Raw genomic sequence first — 23,242 nt, forward strand, 5'->3', positions numbered from 1 at the left:
GCTGGGTTTGAACCCACCAACTCTGGTGTATGTGGCTGGCACCCTAGCCGCTGAGCTACAAGCGCCAAGCCCCATCTTCCTCTTTTTTTCTTTTTTAAATTAAATCATAGCTATGTACATCAATGCAGTCATGGAGCCCCATCTTTCTTAAATAAGTCTACCATGCCAGCTTCAAAGAGTGCCGACGACATTCAGATAATTATGCAAAATTGTGGTTTTTTCCCCTGGGAAAAATTTTCATGTTTCATCATATTTCTGAGGGGTTTATAAGCCTCAAGTACTTAAGAATTTTGGCTGGATTTCCTGATTTCTCTGACAAACTACTTACTATGATGTACTTAGAGTGGTTATTATTTGGGTGTTTATTTGAAAAGCAGATAGGAAGCAATTCTCATCTTGATGGGGAGATAACTAAATTTTTTTCTTATCTCTTTTTAAACTTTTTATTGTGTAATTTTTGCAACATTCACAAAAGTTCAACCTTCACATGCCAATCACTCAGCTTCAAAAGTGTTCAATGTATAACCAATTTTGCTTTATTCAGACCCCTTCAGACATACACATTCCCCTGGGATTTTTTTTATCATAATAAAACAGCATAATTTCAATTTTTTCTGATGATATTCAAGATTATCATCTAACTAAATCTCAGTATAATCCCAATGTACTATAGAGACCCAATTGTAAAGTCCATTGTTCATATATATAAGATTTTCATAAACCTTAAGAAATTAAAATGCCATATCACACAATACTTTGTAAAGCTCTAAGATTTGGGTCTTTAGATGAGTTAAAAATTTCTGGAGGCCAAAAGTTAGAATTCATCCTTGAGTTCTTATGTTCTCTCAGCAACCCCTCTTCCCTATCCAATCCATCAGCAAGTCCAATCACCTGGATCTCCAAAATACATACCAAATTTCCCTATTTCTCTTCATCTCAGTTGTTGTTATCTTAGCCACCACCAGCTTCCTGTTGGATTACTGAAAAGTCTTCCCATTTGTTTCTGTGTGTCTATTTTCCATTGCCTTCCTGGGGAGATATATACAAAAACATTGAGAACAACATAAGGGCCCATCAACCAAAGCATGAATAAATTAGGATATGTCAATCCAAGAGAATACTGAATAGTTGCTGAAAGTTAATGAATAAGAGCTTTCTATATCAGCATGGCTAAGTCTCAAAAACATACTGGAGATAAAAAGTAAGTACAAAAGTGTGTGTACAGTGTAGTATCGTTCATAGAAAGTTTGAAAACATGCGAGACAGTGCCATATATTGTTTATAGGTATGTATGAATATGTGTGGTTAAAGCACAAGAACGTGCTTGAGAATGATAAGCATAAAATCCAGAATAGTGATTGCTTTTAAAAAGGGAGGGGACTAGGACTGAGAAGGGTACTCCGGGGTTTTTAACGGAATATAGTTTCTTGAGGTATTCATTTTCTTCTTATCTATAAATTCATGTTTGCTTGAAATGTTTTATAATTAAAATATTTTATAATTATTATTATTATTATTTTAGTTTGTTTGTTTGTCTTTTTTGGCCGGGGCTGGGTTTGAACCCGCTACCTTCGGCATATGGGACCGGCGCCCTACTCCTTGAGCCACAGGCACCGCCCTAAAATATTTTATAATCATAAAACATAAAAATCAGATCAAAGTTACTTACTCCTGTAAATTTTCTAATGGCTTTTCATTGTTCTTCAAGGAAAATCCAGACATCAGAATACAGCAGGTCTTTTATATAATCTAGTCTCTGCCTGCCTCTACAAGCTCGTGTCTTCCCCTCTCCTCATTAATGACCATATTTTGATCTTACTGATCATCTTGTTTAAAATATTCCCTACCTGTTTGGTCTTTCTCTACACATCACCTTTTCATACCGTTTATAGCACTAATTATCCTTGAAGGACTCTTGTTTGCATATTTATTACCTGACCTCTCCTACTAGAATGTGAGCTTCTTCTTGGTCTTTGCTTCCCATTGCTATATCCCTGGCAATTACAACAGCACCTCATACATAGACAGCACTCAATAAATATTTGTTGAATGACAGAATCTTTGTTCTTGTGGCTCTCAGAATCTTTGTTCTTATTTAGAACAAAGAGAGAAATCTCCCTAGACCACCTTTTGTAAAAGAATAGAATCCAAAACTCTAAATGATTATTTTCCCCAGATGTTTCTTCACCATGATCTTTATCAAAGAACAATCAATCCAACATGTATTTTGATGATGGGCATCGATATTAGCTCCTTTTTGTTGTCTTTAACATAGACTATAAAATTGGTGATTTGATTAGCCTCTGTGTACTTTAATGTACTGTTATGAGTCCATCGCTGAATTGTGTCTCTATCTTCTGCTTCTGCTTTCTCTAAGACACTAATCTGAAAACGTAGAAAACTAATGGTTTCCTAGAATATAAGAGTACTCTTTCTGGGAGTGGTGGCTCACGCCTATAATCCTAGCACTTGAGAGGCCTCGGGGTAGGGGAGTGGATTGCCTCAGTTCACAGGTAGGAGACTAGCCTGAATCAGAGCAAACCTTGTCTCTAAACAAACAAACAAAAAAAAAATAGCCAGGGGTTATGGCAAGTGCCTGTAGTCCCAGCTACTAGGGAGGCTGAGGCAAGAGAATCCCTTAAGCCCATGAGTTTGAGGTTGCTGTGAGCTATGATGCTACAGTACTCTACTGAGAGTGAGACTCTTGTCTCAAAAAAATAAATAAATAAATAAAAACTGTAATCTTAATCTTAAGTGTAAATCTGACATACTTTTACTTGTCCAAAGTAGAACTATGAATAGTTATTGTAGGATGTTCTTAAAACATACAATGCTTAGTGAATTCAACTTTGGCCTTTTGTAGATAATGGAGATTCTTTCATCAGGAATGTCCCCTTGATTAGCAGTGATTGCTCTAAGGACTGGCTCTGCCTTGCTAAGGCTGCCCCGAGATAACACCAGCTTGTGATGCATAGCTAACTTAATTAATTTTCTTCTGGAAGTTACCACAAATCTTTACTTTTCAAGTAAAATTATTATTTTTTTTGCAATTGAATCTATGCTGCACATTTCTTGACTTCATTGCTTAATTCAATAGTGATTCAAACAAATCTCCCAAGGTTTGTAAGTCTGATCTTTAGGTTAAAGATAAACATATATTGCTTTTCTTCTTTCTGCCTAGGTCGAGTTGCCAGCTAAGAAACAGAACATATGTCTTACATTGGTGAATCTTATCAGGCTCTGAAGATGTACTCCCATTTCCTGTTCATACCACCCTTACATGCTATGGACCTAAATCATAATTATACCTACGATGCTGTTTTTAAAATAAAGTTACAGTTTGAGTTCCATCCTGCCACTTTCTCTCCAGAGGTGCTATTTAATAGTATTTGTGTGGCTGAAGAAAGAAGCATATTTATGCTAACATCCTCTAGAAACAAACAAACCTTGCTACATTGCTAGGAAGTTTATTTGGTAAATGAGATATGTAAGAAATTGAATAAAGTGATTTGATGTCTAAATTGCATTCATTTAACAGAGAATTGAGGGGGGAAGGTAAATCTAACAAGCTAATGAGAAAACAACAATCCTGTTTTGGAATTAAATGATAATAACATTTTAAATCCAGTAAAGGAGAGATTTAGAATTTAGTAGTTACCTACTTAATCTGGGAAAAAAAGACCTTGCAAAGTGGAGTTTACTTTCTAACTGTTGGTGGGAGTTGATGTTAGCTGGTTTTTGTTTGCTTTCTCATAATTTTTCTTGGCAACTTACAGCTATTAGCTAGATAATTCTGTGTTATGTAGATGCAGCCATAATCTGTTATTAGTTTTCATATATAACAGTTTGGAAATAAATAATGTTCAGAAGGGTCTGCCTCCTGGTTTCATAATTCAATACAGAGATAAAGTGCTCAAAGAGGAGGGAGAAGAGATTGAAGTCAGACTTATGAACAAGACTTGGATTTTAGTTATTAATATCCTCATTTGACAGAAACTTTTATCACTTAGAATATAAATGGCACAGATAAAGGGGTAGGTCAGCAAACCATAGGATAAATCTTTCAACTGCTTGCCTAGAGAAGACTTACTGAAGTTATTCTTCATGTGTTATAACTCTAACGTTTCTCTTTAGAGCCCTAATTTTGGCATCAAGAAGTTGGATCATTTGGGTTCAAACATCTGTTGTTTCTGGATGGCTTTAAAATTCCATTGCAAGCTCAAAAATGCTCAAATTGCAAGGCATGTCCTTATGAGAAGACTCTTCTTGGTGTATGTTTGCCCTTCTCTCTCACGAATCTTCCGCGAACACTTCATTTGGGCCTTTGATTTCTGTTCTGTTTCTCTTCACGTAGTAATAACATAACTTATTTCTTCCACTGAAATTCCAGTTTCAAAGATACAATTTTAGGCATGGAATCCTTTTCCTTGCTAAGTTTATTCTTTACATGTTTGGAATGCTCTGGAATGTATGTAAATACTTTTCAAAGTCAGCACTCACTGCTTTTTCTCTCTTGTACTTGCCGTTGCCTGACTGCTCTCTACCAATTTCTGTGAGAAGTTTGCAAGTTCTAGCAAGATTTTTTGGAAAAAGATAATTGCAATCAGATATCCCTTATAAAGAAAATGTAGTACAAATGAACTTCTTCTTCTAAGAAATATCCACATCATAGCTTTTACCATCCATGTAGCACCCCAGCTAGGATTTTTAGGAGCAAATGAATTTACATAATAAATTTTTTCACTTTGAAAAAAACAATCTTGGATGAAAAGACACAGAGGGAGGTCAAGCTTTCACCACTCCTCCACCAAGCTACTGACCTTCCTAGCTCTGCATTCTCTCAAAATTTTTGAACATGCTTACAAGTAAAGATGGATAGACATGTATGAAAAGTAGAATTTTGGTGGGAAGACCAAAATTCCTGCCAACGCTACTGGAGTTTGTGGTCATTTAAAACTGTTGGAAGATTAGATAATGATAGAATGATTTCAATCCTTCAAAAATGAGTCCTGGCATTGATTTCATCCCCCAGTCACATATATAAAGAAAACAGTTTGATAGATTTTTCTTTTTTATAGACAAATTTTGCATTTTTTTCTCTCAACTCGACAATGATCATAAGTTAATACAGCATGTACTATCTTAAGAACTACAATGTGTTAAGTAAATGATTTATAGCAAAACAAAACAAACCAAGAAGAGGTCTTGGCCTTCAAGGGCCCTGCAGTGTTCCTGGTTAATTTTTGCCTTTTCAGTACCTATGCTTTTCTGATTATAGCATTCACCCCTCTGGTGTCAGGGGTTACTGCCAGAGGATTTTTAGCCCATGTGGGTCATTAACTCTAATCTTTCCTCAGCCCTTCTGACTTCTTTATCTCCAGATGCACATAAAAGTCTTACCCCCACCCCAGCCATTGACTTAATGGACTGTTTACCCCTTCAGTCTTGTCCCTGCTTTTCCACAGAAGTAACTGTGGTGTTTGGAAAGCTGCCTGCTTCTTAATATACTCTGTGGTTTTCTTTCTCCAAGCTGTTTTAAAAAGCTTCACCTACAAATTAGAAGTCTGCTCTTTTAAAAAGTCATTACTATTCTTTACCTGTTGGACTGAAAGGGAAATATCAGGTTGCATTCCACCCCTTATTTTTACATTTGTGAGTCTTTTAAAATATCTTTCCTACAAGGTTCCACATTTCTTGACTGACTGAGCCATTTCATCTCTATCTTACACAGGGATGGTTCTGTACTTGTCGCTAAGAGCAAGAGGGCTGAGAGCTTAGGCCCTGTCATGAGGCTCACTAGTATTAGAGAGCTGGTTGTGCAAGTTACTGACAATTGGGCTATTGTTTAACCCCTATAATCCCTGGTTAAATAAGATCGTGCATGTGAACCTCTGGTCATCTTTTTTGTGCAGAGTCATTACTCAAAATGGTAGCTATTAGAAATATGTGTCCATTTGTTGACTCCAAAAAAGAGAGAAAGGAAAGAAGGAAGGAAGAGCATCTGCTATCTGGATAATGCTTCAATCCTCATAATTTCTGGAACATGAAGAAAGTTTCTACAGAAAAACCCAAGCAAATTTCCAATGCAAACTATTTATATTGCTAGCACATATTTATACAAACTAGTCAACCAAAATCTAAGTGACGGGCACTTCTAAGCATTGCTTTCTTTCTTTTTTTTTTTTTTAAGCATTGCTTTCAAGATTAATAATTACCATTTTCACATTCAAGTGACAAAATATATTTACAGCCAAAGCCTGGATGTGCCCAGCAAGCAGCAGAGCAATGAACTTACTCAGTGGCCTGATGGCTGGAATATCAGACTCTTCTTGGCCTCGTGTCTGGGACTGGCAAAACTCTCTGGCAATGAAAGTGTTCTGGATCATGGAAATCTTGGAACATGTGAAGAAAAATCTGCATAGATAAACATGTATGGTATGTATGGGGCACAGAGATATACAAAAATGAAGAGAAAAGAGAAAGAAGGGAGGGAGGAGAGGAGGCATGAGGGAGGCGTGGCACCAATAACCAAAGAGAAGTGGTAAGATGTTATGTTCTGGATTCAAACAGATTTTGTTTTAAATCTTTATTTTCAAGCTATGTGATTCTGGGCAAGTTATTTAACCTCTTTAAATTGCATTTCCCTGATCTGTAAAAAGGAATAAAAAGAATACTTACCTCATAAGGATTTTGTGGAGATCAAACATGATGGTACATTTGAAAGCACTTAGTCCAGTGAATGTGCTGTTTTATAACTTTCTCATTGCATAGCATGTGGAAGACCCTTTCTCCTATATGGTATTTGTTTGTGTTTGTGTGTTTATTTATCTGCTTAGGTAGTATTCATTTTTTTAGAAGGGAGCATCACTAGAACCAGATGCATATGGTTTCATGCCAATCTGGAAACATTCTTGTTGCTATCTTTATGGACATAATTACAGACAGGTGATGCAAGAGGGCTTTTTCTTTTCTAAAGGAGCTGAATGAACCATTTCGAGACATACTTGATTTAAGGGTTCAAACACCAAAATGGGAGTTTCAAGGCCATCATCATTCATTCTTTCACTCTACCCAAATTTGTTAGGGCCAAGCCACATACTGGATTAGGTAGGTAATGGGCATAGGGTGGAAGTGGGCACAAAGCAGAAGGAAGTAGGGAGGAAAGCAGACTTCCTACCCTAAGTAAGTCCAGTGATGTGGCTCTTTGCTCTGCTCTTCTGATGGGCAGAAGCTTCCCTCGGTGTCCCAGAGTGCATTGTCATAGGTCCTAAGTCATTGTCAGTCCAAAGGGGCAAGGAGATAGAAAGGGAGCACCAAGGTAGATTCTGGACAAGATTTCTGCTCCTTCCACCCCAGTCTCACAACATTCTATCCTGACTCTAACTCACAGACTGCCCCTGAGCCAAGCAGCTCTCATGTTACTTGTCATATCTGTAAAATAGGATAATCTGATTGCCATTTTCCTTCCTTCAGGGACAGTTACGAATTGTAAAAATTAGCAAGCTATACTTGGATCACACTTTAGCCTCATGATTGAAAAGCAGAGAAGTACAGTTTATATATTCATTGCATTTGATAATTTCCATGGATATTGTTTTCTTCAAAATAGGCATGGATGTTTTCAATTTAATAATTTAACCCAACTATATTTACTGAGTGACAATCTATTGCAAAAAGAGATAGAAAAATAAGACTCCATCTTTGTTCTTTAGTTAATAAATTCAGCTACTTAAGATTTTACTTGTGAACCCCCAAAAGAACTTATTTGTCTGATTGGATATATAAAATTAAAATTTGTTCACTGGATCCTTACCCCTTCTTCCATTTATATAATACACAGATAGTTAGGTGGCAAAGAAATTTGATTCTTGGCATCTGATGATCTTAGGCTAATAAAGATTTCTGAACACAATGTATATCCAACAGGGAGCGGTATCTTCCTTTATCCTATTTGCTAGCTTATAATTAGGGTAAAATGAGAGGGAGAGAAAAGGAAGGACTGTCTGTCAATACTTGGAGAGCGCTGTCATCAGCAAGAAGAACTCACTTATTTCTGAGATTCTTCTCCTGTGCTACAGGCTCACCCAAATCTTTGCCAGGATTTGAAACTTATCCTATTATTTAAAGGTTGAAATTGAGATATGAGAATGGAGCATAATGTTCACTTTCAGCCTTGGCCTCTACTAGGGGGTAAGCTGTTTAACTAGAAAGAGCCTCCAATTTTACACCTTCCCAACATTTCATTAGCGCACTCCAAATCTCCAGGCAGGGTTATAGATCTATCTATTTTATCTGGCTTCATTTTCCTCTGGGTCAGATAAAGCAGAGATTGCAACATCAGAAGCAGTTCAACCAATCATTATGTATAAACCTCAGCCCATTTGTATAATGCAATCCTTCTGGTAGTCATGACGCAGAAGACACCAACAGGGAAGATCCCAAGCCTGTCAAAGCCCCAAGTTGTCTCTGGCACCAGGGGCACAGAACCTCTCTCCACTTGGAAGTAAAATAGTTTCTCTAATAGTAACTAACTGCCTTCCTTCAGGATAATGTTTCAAGAAGGAGGAGTTTACATACATTATGCAAACATATTCAATCCTTTTGGAAGATAATTATCAATATCATACAGGGAAGCCAGGACACAAAAAAATTGAGTACTGTCTAGGAGATCATGCCACAAATCCCAAGAGAAGCAACAAGTTTTCAGGGTCTGGAATCCTTTATCTTGACCATGAGATAGCACAGCCCATGTGAAGAAAGGACTGGCTAGTTTTCCAGCATAACATGGTATTTTATTTCACCGGAGTAGACTGCTGGGAAATCTCTAGAGGCCCTGGCAGCTGCATCTTGTCTTTAATATGAAGCCTGGGGGGAAGAAAGAGAGACTCATAATTCACAAGAGGCCCAGCCATAAGAAAGCCATTCTGAATAACTGAATCAGACACCAAGGGGGAGCTGCTGTTCCATTCCTAAGTCAAGAATGCTTTTTGTCTTTCCTTCCTTATCGGCTGTGTCCTCATGAAAAGATCATTTATGTATGGTGGGACGAGTGCATCAGAGGCAGCTTCTGTTTCTCTCCTTTTCTTCCCGCACTGCTGCCATCCAACAAAAAGACTCTTTGTTAAAGACTGAAAAAGCAGATGCAGCTCAGATATTATCTTAAATAATTTGGGGGGGAGTATTTTATCTTGAATTGGTGTAACACTATTTTCATGGGTAAAGTGCTCCTAGCAAATATTCTAGAAACTTGAGAGTAATGGCAAAAAAGTCATATCTCTTTAAAGTAATGTAGGGTATGAGAAGAACTGAGAATGCTGATCAAATAATACATAGAAGAAATGGACACGAAATGGTATCAGGCTGAGGGAGTCAGGGAAGGATTGTGGAAGAGGTAGAGAAATAAAAAAGCTGGGTCACATCTGAGTCCTGAAGCTGGGAACGGACTTCATGGGTCCCAAAGTGAGAAGACTCGATTATTGGATGATTAGAGTTAGAAGACAATAGGAAAACAAACTTTGTCGGGTTCTGTAGAGACTAAAACCCAGGCTTAGGATTTTAGACTATTTTCAATAATCAATTATTTGCTCTCCGTGATCGCTGTGGAAAATGCTTTAAATATAGATAACAAAAAGAACAATAACATAAAATCCCACCAGTCATAGAATAATAATGGTGAACAGCATGTTCTTTTCCATATTTTCTTTGTAAATGTATTGTCCTAGTGTAGGTTCTCCAGAGACAGATTCTGAGATGAGAATTCAAGTGCAAGTAGTTTATTCAGGAGATGGTTTCAGAATATACCCTCTGTGTGTAGTGGGGGTATGGGTATTACGAGATTTAAAAAAAAATTTTTTTTTATAAAAGTAGCTTTCTGGCCAGGCACAGCGGCTCATGGCTATAGTCTCAGCTAGCTACTCAGGAGGCTTAGGCAGGAGCATCACTTGAACTTAGGAGTTTGAAGTTACTGTGAGCTATGATTGCACCACTGTACTCTGAACCGGGCAGCAGCGCAAGACCCTGTCTCCAAAAAAAAAAAAAAAAAACCCCAAATCTTTCTGTGCATCCAGGCTTTGTACTGTGTCTTATGTATATTAGCTCGTATAATCCTCAAGGAAGCCCTATAAAGTAGATACGGAGGGTTACAGTCTAATAGAAGTAGATATGAGAATCACACAGAGATTAAATACCTGAAGTCACAAAGAGATGATACATTCTACAAGAGAGTTTTGATGACAGCCTATTCACCCAGCATCTCTCTCTGTACACTTTGTCCTCTTTCTGTCAACAAAGAGTGCTTCCTTTGCAATGGGAAAAGTCCTCTCTGTTTTCAGAAGCTTTTGTTGGAAAACAAAACAAAACCTTGACACATAAAGGATCTGTAATGGATTCTTTATTCAGCGTCTCCTCCCCCACCTTCTTCTGGTGCAACCTATGATTTCATTGGAGGGAGATGAACCACTCCTTCTCCTTCGGTTTCACTAGGCTGCCAACCAGTCTTCAGTCTACAGCTTGAGCGTGAGTTCCAGGCTTGATCAACCACAGTCCCCATTCACTTGGCTACATCAAACTGAATCAAGTAGACTCTTTCCCTGGGAATTTATATGCAGACTTTGGGAAAAGGAAGCTTTCTCCTCTGGTGTCATTAGACTGAGGTGACAAAACCAGGGCTTGTCTGAAGCAAACTGCACTTCCTCTCCCCAGCAAGGTGAGCAAGCTCATGTATAGTGGGGAGAATGTAGCCCCTGCACGTAGAAAAGCATAGGCAGGGTGGAGAGAGAAAGAGAAAGAGAAAGAGAGATATCTGTACTATTAAGTACCTGCAATCCCCCCTAGGTCCACCTCTGGAGTGCTCATTACTTGAACCATACAAATAAGAAATCATAACCTTATGTGGGACCGAGGGATAAAGAGGTTGATTAATGGGCACGTACAGTTTGATAGAAGAAATAACATGTGTTTGATAGATCAGTAGGATGACTATAGTTTACAAAATAGCTAAAAAAGAAGAATTTGAATGTAGCATAAAGGAAATATAAATATTTAAGTTTATAGAATTTCCACCAGTTTAATCTCTACAAATTATATGAGTGTATTAAATTGTGTACCCTGAAAATATGAGTATGTATATCTATTATGTATTACTATAAAAATAAAATCACAAAACTAAATTTTGTACTAATACTAAAGTAAATATAAAAGTGATAACCAACTTCCTTCCTTCCTTCCTTCCTTCCCTCTTATTTGTTTGTGTATAGCTGATTCGAATTGGGTTTCTGTTTCTAGCAACCACAGAGTTTTGACTAATTCAGGGCCAAGCGCATTTTTATCATGAAGTACATCTGTGACCCTGAAGTTGTATATTGGTGTAAGAGGGCAGGGAGTGGAGAGAATGAAATTATGACGGAACTGCAGTGACCTCTTTCTGTCCTTCTTATCTTTATTTGCCTCTGTGATTCTCAGGTCAATTCCAATTCTCTGAGGCATGAAGGACTAGGAAGAAGGCATCTGCCTTCAGGAAAAAACTGAACTTCAATAGCAACATGGAATACAGTTTCCTATTGACTGCTGTCTTCTGCCTGCAGCTATTGATGACAGTCATCAAGTGGAGGCTAACCAATTGGGGCTACCAGGTTTTTTTTCCTACTTTAGCAAATCAAGGACTTGGGGAACACTGGTTTTAGGGTATGTAAGCTGATGGTTCTGTGAATTCTAACCTCTGGCTTAACCGGTCTTTGATTTGTGTAATCCTCCAAAGATTCAGCAGTTTAGCAGACTGTATTAATTTGGAAATTGTGAAACACCCTTAAAATATTAAGTGTCATTCATTAAGCACTGTGTATATGGATGTTGTACATGACACCATCACGTAATCTTCACAAAATCCCGAACAGTAGGGATTATCAGCCCCTTTTACGGATAAAGACATTGAAATTCAGAGAGGTTAACAGCCAACAATGCCCCAAACCCAGGCCTGTGAGATTGAAGCCTTCCCCTGCCCTGTACTCACTCTGCCCTAGACGCAAGAGTAAAGCAGTGATATTTTCCCTTGTTGCTAGGAGTTTGGATTAACATGTTCAATCTTAGGATACACAGCAAGGCTGTACATTTAATCCTAAACTCTAAAGCACAATTTTCAGACAGGTTTTCTGGCCCTTTGTTATTTGTTAAGTCAGTGATACCTAAACGGGGTGGGTGGATTTGTGGGTCAGCTCAGTTAAGCTGAAAATGGCCCCCAGAATTCCCTTCCCTGGGTTAGTGTGGGCTTCAAGTCATATTTTAAATGACATTTAGAAAGAGAAAGTAGAACAGTCAGGCAGCAGCACCTTTTCATTCTTGAAAGGTTGGTACAGGACACAGGTGCTGTTGTAGCTCACTCACATTGTCACTTACCTGCCAGCTTGTGTTGTCAGAGTGGAACAGCAGCTTTGCCTGCAGCCCCTGCAGCCTCTGTCACTCCCGGACCAGTAGGTGCTCAGCTCCCTGATGGAGAACACCAGCTTCCCCTACAGAGTACCTGATCATGGAAGGTGGCAGCTGGGAGGCAGTAAGACAGTAATGCAGACTCCAGTCCATCCTGTGGGTTCCTGTTTGCCTGCGCTCCCCACACTTCACGGCCATCCTTCTTTCCCAGATGACTTCTCTGAGGAGTTCAGGCTTCAGCAGCAGACATAGAAACAATAGCTTCTTATAAACTGTGGAACCAGTTCCCCTAATTGAGTAAGATCAAGTCCCTGTAAGTCCTGAACTAAAAAAAAAATATATATATATATATATATATACTTATACACACACACACATATCTCTTATTGAATCTTGACTTTCCTTCTTGCACCTTTGGTAAGTGAAGACTTGAAGACTACACACACATACACACACACGTGCATCCATGTGCACGGGGACACACACACACATATATATACTTTTTTTTTTCTCTTGAGACAGAGTCTCAGTCTGTTGCCCCAGACTATAGTGCCACAGAGTCAACCTAGCTCACAGCAATCTCTAACTCCTGGGCTCAAGCGATCCTCCTTCCTCAGCCTCCCCAGTAGCTGGGACTACAGGTGCTTGCCACCAGGCCTGGCTAATTTTTCTATTTTTAGTAGAGATGGGGTCTTGCTCTTGCTGGTCTCAAACTCAAGTGATCCTCCTGCCTCAGCCTCCCAGAGTGCTAGTATTATAGGTGTGAGCCACCGCACTGGACCTCCTTTTTTTTTTTTTTTTTTTGAGACAGAATTTTGCTTTGCTGTCCCAGCTAGAGTTTTTTGATGTCATCGTAGCTCACAGCAACCTCAAACTTCTGGGCTCAAGTGATCTTCCTGCCTTAGTCTCCTGAGTAGCTCGGAGCTCTAGTTGGGTGTCACTGTGCCTGGCTGCATCTGCTTTTTAGATCTTCAACCTCCTGTCTGCTCTTTTCTAACACTGAATCTCTGAGTCTGTGTTTGCCCACACTGGATTAGTTTAGTTCTCCAGGAAGACGATCTTAGAGAGAGTTGGGAGTATAAATGTTTTCCTGGGGAGTAATGTCTGTGAAAGGAACAGAGAGAAAGCAGGGTTGGCCAGCTGGATTCCTCAGACTGTAATGCAAATATAATAATAAGTGTAATGACACTTATTATTTTAAGGGTGTTTTACAAGTTCCAATTTTTGAGAAACATAGGTTAAAACTGGCTCATACATTTTTTTTACTTGAGTTCTTTCAGATTGGGGTGTTTTATTCATTGAGAAGTTAAAATATCTTTCATTAAATACTGTCATGAAATATTTATCCCAATTACAGTTTACCATCTTATTTTATTTTATGATGAAAAATTTTAGATGTCAACTTGAAATATGTGAGGACTTACATAGCCATAAAGCATTCTTTAGGGGGGTTATGTAAGCAAACTATTTGAAGATTCCTGGGCTAAGATAATATATTTCAAGTAAAGGAAGCCCTCTTTTTCTGCTTCCTTCCCAGAAGCCAGCAGCCAATTATAGCACACAATATACCTGGTTGGAAATTCCAGGCTTTTGTCTGTGAGCAACCAAGTTCTTTCAATAACATTTTCCTTTCTCTTTTCTCAGAGGTAGAGTTCCACTGTCACAAAGCCACAAGCACATCAGTAAGACTCAAGAATCTTATATAAGAAGCAGCTGGCTATTGCAACTTTTCTCCCCACACCTTACAAACCCATAGACTCATAGACTCCCTTCCTGTTTGTCGGAGGGTAGATGAGAAATCATTCCAAGTGGCAAGGAGATAACTTTTGTTTCTTTTCTGATAATTTCAATCAGTGTTAGATTGCAAAACCAAATGTGAGAGTATGTTCTTATAGACAGGCTGAATCATAGGCATGTTGCTTTTTGAAGGGTGTCTAAATCATTTCACAGAATATACTTTTGAACAAAAACCCTCTCATAAGGCTGAAGCTTCTGGAATGATGTACATTCTTCCATATTTCTTGTGGGTCTGAGCTTCCCAAGAAGCATTGTGCCCCACCTTTCAGGGTCGTTTTCCTATTCAGGGCTTAATTTGGGGCCTGTTTTCCCTGTCAGATCCTGCATATCATTCTCATTACTGCTGACTTTTCCTTGTCTTGGCCTAAGCTTGGAAAATCCCAAAGGGCAATGTTGTACCAGTTCTTAGGCCAGGAGTGAAATTCTAGCAAGATTTGTTTGTTGCTCACAGAGTTTGCAACTCTTGCAAGATGATTGTAATCAACTGTCAGGATTCAGATGACCTTTGCTCCTCAGATCTCAAGCTCTCATCTCTTTTACCTCCAGGCCTGTATTTCCAACTGTTTGGTAAGCATGTTATTTTTGATAACTTACCATGATGTCAGACTCAAGATTTCTAAAATGAAACTGTTATTCCTTCCTTTTAATATACTCTGCATGCATGGTTGTACCAGATTAAGTTTCCTGTCACATGTCTCGCTCAAAAGCCTTTAGTGGTTCACCATTGTCCATAAGATAAAATACAAATCCTTTTTCTGATTCTAGATCCTGACATTCCAGATGGGCTGGTCCATTTAAAATCACCAAGCAGACCTTCTACTTGATTCCATTAGATTTTTGATCAAATGTTCCATCTACATTTTTCTATTTATTTTTTCTACAAATATTTAAATTGGTCTTCAGACTTAACCCAGATGTCTGCATGGCTTTCCTCTCATTTCCCTGAAGCCTCTACTCAAATGTCACCACACGAGTGAGGCTTTTTGTTAATGTCCAAATTAATATTGCAATAAACCACTCCTGCCTGCCTCCATGTACTTTTTACTCCCATTCCGTTTTATTTTCTATACCATTTATCACTTCTTTTATTTATTCACTTCTTGTTCATCTCTCTCCAAGAGGGCAAAAACTTTTGTTAGTTTTGTTCATTGCTGTATCCTCAGCAACCAGAAAAGATCCTGGCACACAGCAGGCACACGATAAATATTTATGGATTAAATAAGTAAATGAGTGAACTCTGAAAATATTTAAGGGCACTTGGAATGTGTGAGGCATTCTCCTGAGTGCTGGAGAAATGGATATGAACCAAACCGTATTCTTTTAGAAACTCACAATGTCTGTGGGGGGAATGTACATCACTCACAATGAAGTGTTTCCCAAGTTCAAGTGGAGCATGGTGGGGGGAATAGAAAGGGACAATGCTTTTGAGCTCCTACTGTGTACAGATGCATTCACACATGAGGTCTCATTTAAGCATCACAATGTATAATCTGATAGGTTTTTTTTTTTTGAGAATTCTTTAATTGAGAATTTTATTCTCAATTTTGCAGATAAGAAAACTGAGGCTCAGGAAAGTTTATGCTAGTAGGTGGTTCTAATCAGAAGAGATCTAAACTCCAATCATATGCAAAATCTACTAGCATGCTTCACATTATACTAGGTTGCCTTTCATGTCATTAGGGAACAAATATATGTGGCTTAAGATGAGAAAAACTCCATGGACTAGGTGATAAAATACCTACTATATGCCAAGCAGTGTTCTATACTCTAGCACTATTGGAGTGAATAAAACAAAGTCCTTATTTCCATGAAATTTTCAGTTTCTAACTATTTTTGTGATATTGGGAGAAAACAGTATATTTAAGTTAGAGTTATGACTTTATCATATTTTCTAGCTGAGGACCTTGAAGAGGTTACATAGTCTCTGAATCTTAATTGCTATATTTGGAATAGGAATAACTACTCATCTCACCAAAATATGTCATTGTGAGGATCAAATAAGATGAAAATACTTCAAACTATGAAGCATTAGATATTGTGTTTTAGTAAATTTAAGATACCATTGATTTTAAGAAACACAATTGTATTGCTTATCTACCATTAAGAAAGAAAAAATTCTACTAATTAGGACATGCTGTTGATGTAAGACCTATCCAGATTTTAGAAATATGAAAATGTACCAAAAATAAGCATCTTAGAATTGTTGAGATATGGTATAAGAAAGCTATTTTTATCATTCCCTATGGTACTTAGCATATGGTACATGTTCAGAAAGGAACGGATTTAGCATAGCAGGATACATTGGAGATGAATGAGATGGATGATAAAATCTGTTTCTTAGAGATTTTCCAAGGCTCTTTCTATCTTTGGCTAAAATCTCTTGGCTAAAATCATAGCAGCTGTTGCTATGTTGTAGAATTTTGGAGCTCCAGTCACCTATCTTCCCCTGTGGTCCCTCAAACAGAGTCACCATACCATTTAGAGCTCTATCTGTGGTCTATGACGTAAGAGAGAAATGAATCTCTTGTTTATTTAATGAGTAAAATCTCTGTGCCAAACCCATACTTAATTAATAGAACCACATAGTATAGTCTTCTCTTCATGAAAAATTACCAGTATCAGGAAAAGAGGTACTTTACAAATGTTTTAATCATATGGGCCTTGCTAGGCATGTAAGTGAGATCTCTCTTCCATCTTTTCTCTTCTTTCTTTTCTATTACTCCCACCCTCGGCCTTTTGTTTACTGTGGCTCTTAGAAAACTCAAGGACAGGTAAGTAGTACTTCATAATGTTCTCACATCAGATTCACTCTTTTCTATCTGAGCTTCACTTTTCCTTCCTTCTAAATATTAACCTACTTTTTCCAGCATTTCATTATAAAAACTTTCAAATATATAGAAAATATTAAATAATTTTATAGTTAACACCCTTATACCCACAGTCTGGATTCTGCAATTAACCTTGCATTATACTTGCTTTATCACATGTCTATCCTTGTAGTCATCACTCTGTTCAATAATCAATCCACTTTATATTTTGATGTATTTCAAAGGAAATTGCAGACACCTATGCACTTCACCCTGATGTATACACATCATTAACTAAAGTTCAATATTTGGTTACATACAGTTCTTTTTGGGGTTTAGTGAGGTAAAATTTACAGACATAAAAGTGCATATATCTTAAGTATACCATTTGATGATTCTTGACAAATGGAAACATTTGTATACCAAAATTCTCCAAAGAGGATGTGGAATATTGTTATCATTCCAGAAAATTTCCTTGTGTCCCTTCTCTTGTTCTCATAACCTCAGAGGCAACCACTGTTCTGATTTTTTTTTCCCACCATAAATTAGATTAGTTTTACCCAGTTTAGCACTTGATATAAAGGGAATCATGTATATGCTTTTATATTTATTCTACATAACATTTTAAAGATTCATCTACACTATTATATTTATCAGAATTTTTTCCTTTACATTGCCAAGTTGTATTCCATTCTATGGCTATATCTCAGTTTGTACATCCCACCTGCAAAGTCTCTTTGTGGAAGTGCTTTTGTAACTTGTGGCTACAAACCTAGGAGAGGAATTGCTAGGAAACAGGGTACGTATATGCTTAGTTTCATAAATTGTCAGACCTTTTCCCAAAGCGGTTGCACCACCAATGGTGTATGAGAGTTCAGGTTGTTCCATGTTCTCTGAACATTAGGTATTGTCAATCTTTTTTTAGTTTAGCTATTCATGTGTGTAATAGCATTGTATTGTGGCTTTCATTTTAATTCATGATTAATGAGGTTGAGCATCTTTTTCTTTCTTTCTTTCTTTTTTTTTTTTTGAGACAGAGCCTCAAACTGTTGCCCGGGGTAGAGTGCCATGACATCACAGCTCATAGCAACCTCCAACTCCTGGGCTCAAGCAATTCTCCTGCCTCCGCCTTCGAAGTAGCTGGGACTACAGGCACCCGTCACAACACCCAGCTATTTTTTGGTTGCAGCCGTCATTGGTGTTTGGCAGGCCCAGGCTGGATTCAAACCCGCCAGCTCAGGTGTATGTGGCTGGAACCTTCGCCACTTGAGCCACTGGCGCTGAGCCAGGTTGAGCATCTTTTAAAGTGCTTATGGGCCATTTATGGATCTTTGTGAAGTGTGTGCTTGAGTGAATCCCTTTTTTTCCCCCTAATTTTTGAGATACAGGAACTCTTTATCTAGTCTAAATAATAATTCTTTGTTGGATACATGTTGTTCAAATATTTTGTCTCTGTCTATGGATTATTTCTGTATTGAAATATGACCTGTATTTGGGGGGTTTGTTTGTTCTTTTTTATTTACTTTTTTAAAATTACAGAATCTTATAGGGGTACACATATTTGGCTACATAATTTGCTTCTAGGGATATCTAACCTGTGGCTCCTGGAACACATGTTGTGTGACCAGGGACGCGAACAAACGGCAGCTTTGCCGTGGGTGTAAACTCTCTCCTGTAATTATTAAGTCAAAAAACAGACTACACGGGATGGGATGGCGTGTAGCAAAGTTCTTTATTTAGGGGTTTGATTTTATATCTTTCTAGTCACGTACACACTTAATCTATTATCTGTTAGTTTCATCATTACCTCAATTTACCTATCTGAAATCAACTTGAAAAGAAATATCCTGTTACCACATCAATACAATCACTTTTGCAGTAAACATCTTCTAGACACTGACTAATCTCTGGGCAGCTGTGTAAACAAAATCATAAAGAAGAAAGTAGCCACAGGGGAACAGAATTAATGGAAGAATATCTTCAAGCCTTCACTCAGTTTACTCAGTATGAAGTAACGACTGTGTCTTTTCCTCAGGGCAGAGCACCTATAGACCTCTGACAATACGTTGTTAACATACGTCAACCCTCTGGCCCGTATCTCTGAGGAAGGGTGGCATGCCCTTGGATCTCAGGCTTCACTGGGCGCACAGCTTCAGAGAATGGGCTTGTGGAATTTTTAACTCCAGGGAAGCCAACTCTGCGAGTGTCCTGGGGGGCCCAGGTCCCTTAAGCCTCTGGAAGAATAGCAAGTCATTTTAAACTCACACTGAGTTCACTTTGTGTTCTTGATGTAGGATATGTTTATTTCTACATATTATCCCACACCACATGCAGATTATTTGAGGACTACTTTGCTTATTTGTGGTGTTGAATATGCATGGACTTTGTTTTTGCTCATCAGCTTTTGTTAGTGCTTGTGTATTTTATTTTTTTGTTGTTGAGACAGAGGACCACTTGTCATCCTCAGTAGAGTTCTCTGGCATTGCAGATCACAGCAACCTCAAACTCTTGAGCTCAAGTGATTCTCTTATCTCAGGCTTCCAAGTAGCTGGGACTACAGGAGCCCTCCACAATGCCTGGATGTTTTTAGAAATGGGGTCTCACTCTTGCTCAGGCTGGTCTTGAACCTGTGAGCTCAGGCAAGCCACCTGCCTTGGCCTCCCAGAGTGCTAGGATTATAGGCGTGAGCCATCATGCCTGACCAGTGTTTTTGTATTTAATGTGTGGCCCAAGACAACTCTTATTCTTCCACTGTGCACCAGAAGAGGAAAAAAGTTTTGAAACCCCTTACAGAGTCAAAGTTGTAAGCATGCCCTTCACCACCTAGATAGTATACATTGTACCCATTAGGTGTAAATTTATGCATCCCCAACTGCTTGATTTTCACTGAGTTTTACTACCATATGTGCATGTAAGCATTGACTGATTAGTTCTATTTCAGTACTGAGTACACATGGTGTTTGTTTTTCCATTCTTGCAATACTTCTCTTAGAAGGATGGTTTCCAGGTCTGTTCAGGTTGTTACAAACAATACTAGATAACCACTTTTTATGGCTGAGTAGTACTCCATGGTATACATAAATCACATTTTATTATTTCATTCATTATCGATGAGCACTAGGGTTGTTTCCACATCTTTGCAATTGTAAATTGTGCTACTATAAACATTCAAGTGCTATTGTCCTTTTTATAAACTATCTTTTTTTCCTTTGGGTAAATACATAGTAGTAATTTTACTTCTTTGAGGTACTACTTTCCATACACACTATATACTATTTTGCAGTCCCAGCAACAGTGTTTAGGAGTTCCTCTTTCTTTCTTTTTGTTTTTTTTTTGAGGCTGAGTCTCACTTTCTTGTTCAGGTAGAGTGCTGTGGTGTCATAGCTCACAGCAACGTCAAACTCTTGGGCTAAAGTAATCCTATTGCCTAAGCCTCCCGAGTAGCTAGGCCTATAGGCTCCTGCCTCAATGTCCAGCCATTGTTTTAGAGTTGGGGTCTTGGTCTTGCTCAGGCTGGTCTCAGACTCATGAGCTCAGTCAATTGACTCACCTCAGCCTCCCCAAGTGCTAGAATTATAGGTGTGAGCCACCTTGCCTGGCCCTAGAGTTCCTTTTTCTTTCTTTTCTTTCTTTTTTTTTCTTTTGGCATTTTCTTAGTTATTGTATGTAGATATTTGTATTCTGCCTTTAGTAAGTTTCACCTGTACCCATTCTAAGATGCACCATAGGTGTGGCCCCACCCATTACTCTTCCTCCACCCTAACCTCCCCCCTCCCTTCCCTATCCTTGGCTCTTTCCCCATAGTCTTGGGTTATGGCCTTCATATGAAAGCTATAATTTAGCTTCATAGTAGGGCTGAATACATTGGATACTTTTTCTTCCATTCCTGAGATACTTTGCTAAGAAGAACATGTTCCAGCTCCATCCATGTAAACATGAAAGAGGTAAAGTCTCCATCTTCCTTTAAGGCTGCATAATATTCCATGGTATACATGTACCACAATTTGCTAGTCCATTTGTGGGTCGATGGGCACTTGAGCTTCTTCCATGACTTAGCAATTATGAATTGGGCTGCAATAAACATTCTGGTACAGATGTCTTTGTTATATTGTGATTTTTTTGTCTTCTGGGTATAAGCCTAGTAAAGAAATTATAGGATCGAATGGCAGGTATATTTTTATGTCTCTAAGTATTCTCCAAACATCCTTCCAGAAGGAACGTATTAGTGTGCATTCCCACCAGCAGTGTAGAAGTGTGCCCATTTCTCTGCATCCACGCCAACATCTCTGGTTTTGGGATTTTGTTATGTGGGCTACTCTTACTGGGGTTAGGTAATATCTCAAAGTAGTTTTGATTTGCATTTCTCTGATGATTAAGGATGATGAGCTTTTTTTCATGTGTCTGTAAATCGTGCATCTGTCTTCTTTAGAGAAGTTTCTGTTCAAGTCTTTTGCCCACCTTGAGATGGGATCACTTGTTCTTTTCTTGCTAATACGTTTGAGTTCTCTGTGGATTCTGGTTATTAAACCTTTATCGGAGGTATAACCTGCAAATATTTTCTCCCATTCTGACAGCTGTCTGCTTGCTTTACTTACTATGTTCTTGGCTGTGCAGAAGCTTCTTAGCTTGATCAGGTCCTAGTAGTGTATTTTTGATACTGCTTCAATTGCCTGGGGAGTCCTCCTCATAAAATATTTACCCAGGCCGATTCCTTCAAGAGTTTTCCCTATACTTTCTTCAAGTATTTTTATAGTTTCATGTCTTAAGTTTAAATCTTTTATCCAGTGAGAGTCTGTCTTAGTTAATGATGAAAGGTGTGGGTCCAGTTTCAATCTTCTACAGGTTGCCAGCCAGTTCACCCAGCACCATTTGTTAAATAGGGAATCTTTTCCCCACTGAATGTTTTTAATTGGCTTGTCAAAGATCAAATAACGGTAAGTAGCTGGATTCATCTCTTGGTTCTCTATTCTGTTCCAAACATCTAATTCTCTGTTTTTGTGCCAATACCATGCTGTTTTGATCACTATCGATTTATAGTACAGTCTCATGTCTGGTAGCATGATTCCTCCTGCTGTGTTTTTATTTCTGAGTAATGTTTTGGCTATTCGAGGTTTTTTCTGATTCCATATAAAATGAAGTATTATTTTTTCAAGATCTTTAAAATATGACAATGGAGCTTTAATAGAAATTGCATTAAAATTATATATTGCTTTGGGTAGTATAGACATTTTAACAATGTTGATTCTTCCCAGCCATGAGCATGGTATGCTTTTCTATTTGTTAACATCTTCAGCTATTTCTTTTCTTAAAGTTTCATAGTGCTCTTTGTAGAGATCTTTCACGTCCTTTGTTAGGTATATTCAAAAAATATTTCATCTTCTTTGGCACTACTGTGAAAGGAATAGAGTCCTTCACTGTTTTTTCAGCTTGGTTATGGTTGTTATATATAAAGGCTACAGATTTATGGGTGTTGATCTTGTAGCCTGAGACATTGCTGTATTCCTTGATCACTTCTAAAAGTTTTGTAGTAGAATCCCTAGTGTTTTCCAGATATACGATCATATCATCTGCAAAGAGTGGAAGTTTGATCACTTCTGACCCTATGTGGATACCCTTGATCACCTATTCTTCCCTAATTGCAGTGGCTAAAACTTCCATTACAATGTTAAAGAGCAGGGGAGACAATGGGCATCCTGATCTAAGTGGAAATGATTTCAATTTAACTCCATTCAATATGATATTGGCTGTGGGTTTGCTGTAGATGGCCTCTATTAGTCTAAGAAATGTCCCTTCTATACCAATTTTCTTAAGTGTTCTAATCATGAAGCGATGCGGGATATTATCAAAAGCTTTTTCTGCATCAATTGAAAGAATCATATGGTGAGTTCCTTTTTCTTAGCATCCATGCCAGCATCTGTTCTTTTGGGACTTTCTGATAAGAGCCACTCTTGCTGGTGTTAGGTGATATCTCATTGTAAATGATTTGTATTTCCCTGAGGATTAGAAAGAAAACTTTTTTATATATTTGTTGGCCGTTAGTATATTTTCCTTTGAAAAGTTTTTGCTCATGTCTTTTGGCCACTTTTTAATGGTGTTGATTCTTTTCTTGCTGATTTGCTTGAGTTCTTTATAAATTTTGGTTATCATCCCTTTATCAGATGTATAGTAGGCAAATAATTTCTCCCTTTCTGTAGATTGACTATTTGTTCTATTGATTG

General features: G+C 38.1%; 1 long non-coding RNA gene across 1 annotated transcript; it reads right to left on the minus strand.

The window, feature by feature from the left end:
- Positions 1–222: 222 nt before the first annotated feature.
- LOC128560090 (uncharacterized) lies at positions 223–12,595 on the minus strand. Its single transcript, XR_008372887.1, has 3 exons — positions 12,391–12,595; positions 6,296–6,414; positions 223–1,029 (listed from the first exon to the last, which is right to left on the minus strand). It is a non-coding gene; the product is annotated as an uncharacterized LOC128560090 (long non-coding RNA).
- Positions 12,596–23,242: the final 10,647 nt, after the last annotated feature.

The sequence above is a fragment of the Nycticebus coucang genome, chromosome 11 (assembly GCF_027406575.1).
Source record: "Nycticebus coucang isolate mNycCou1 chromosome 11, mNycCou1.pri, whole genome shotgun sequence".
NCBI lineage: Eukaryota > Metazoa > Chordata > Mammalia > Primates > Lorisidae > Nycticebus > Nycticebus coucang.